Source organism: Uranotaenia lowii, chromosome 2 (assembly GCF_029784155.1).
Source record: "Uranotaenia lowii strain MFRU-FL chromosome 2, ASM2978415v1, whole genome shotgun sequence".
NCBI classification, from domain to species: Eukaryota; Metazoa; Arthropoda; class Insecta; order Diptera; family Culicidae; genus Uranotaenia; species Uranotaenia lowii.
The window spans coordinates 163,068,943-163,070,168 of record NC_073692.1 but is presented as its reverse complement, the minus strand read 5'-3'; the positions used below and the strand labels follow the sequence as shown (position 1 = coordinate 163,070,168).

Here is a 1,226-nt window from a genome sequence, read left to right as displayed (position 1 = left end):
TTAAAATGCTGGAAGTGACTGAAAAGCACACGAAACTCCCGCATCTGGGTATTGGATGAAAGGGCTCAATAAGTAGAAGTCGAATTTGGCTGTTCGACGCCATCTTGAAATCAAAGATGACGGTTTTCGCTCAATTCAAAGGGCAGTAATTAACTGAAAATCGCATGAACCATCCACAATATAGGTAATTAGTAAAACCCGAATAGAACAGAACCATGGTTTCACAATCATTTTTCATTGAATTTTAATGTGACCATGAACTTCATGGTAAAAAGAACATCCATCGAGCGTAACTTTTTCAAGAATTTACACATTCCAAGTTTTTCGTGTATGGGTGATATTTTGACAGACACGGCTCCCGCACGTTTTTTTCTCCGCATCCATTCTCGGTCGGCAGTCGGCAGCCAGTTTTTAGAGGATTTTGTAGTTTTTAAATATGTTTATTCGAAGTGCCCCATCTTCAGGGTGCAACGGTAAGTTAATTAATATCAAAGCTAACAAGAGACATTAATTTTAATAATATATTTTACCGATTCAGGCAAAATATAACAACAATGCAAGAGTACGACCATTCGTACGACAAGAATTCCGGCACACCGGTGTCCTCCGCACAAAACGTCGTCGTCCAGCACATCCCCCAGCAGCTGACGGTACCGCAACTGCTGGCCGGTGCTATCGGGGTACAGCAGCAGATCCAGGGAGAACCGTTGAATGAGTCCGGCGGCTCAGCCAGTGGTGTCGGAACCAGCAATGGATGCCGGGAGCGATCATACGGAATGCCGGAATGAGACCTCAGACAAGCCCAGTGAATAATGGACAGTGATTTAGTGTGTTAGTAAAGTGTTGAGGTTATTAGAATAAATAACAAAATTTAAGTAAATTCATTCGTTTTTTTATGAAACCAATTTAAGAAAATGATGACAAAACAAAAACCGGGTGAAAAAAATCCACCATGAACGAAGATTTTTATTTCAGTGGGTTAACAATGAAAATAACCGGATTTTCATGGTTTTACTATGAAAAACTGGAAGCTGTTATAACCTTGAACTTCATATTTTTCGGCTTCCGAATGTATGGAAAATCGCCATTTTTTTCATGGTCACGCTGCATAACAATACCCCTTTTTCATGGTTATTTTCGCCAAAACAGTGAAATGTATGGTCGGAAACTATGAATTCCAATGTGCATTCACGGTATCGTGGACGATAATAAGCATTGTGTAAACC

The 1,226-nt window shown here is 40.2% G+C and overlaps 1 long non-coding RNA gene across 1 annotated transcript; it reads left to right on the top strand.

Annotated features, from left to right (window-relative positions):
• Positions 1 to 340: 340 nt before the first annotated feature.
• Positions 341 to 880, top strand: LOC129742745 (uncharacterized). Its single transcript, XR_008736552.1, has 2 exons — positions 341 to 473; positions 539 to 880. It is a non-coding gene; the product is annotated as an uncharacterized LOC129742745 (long non-coding RNA).
• The last annotated feature ends 346 nt before the right edge of the window (positions 881 to 1,226 follow it).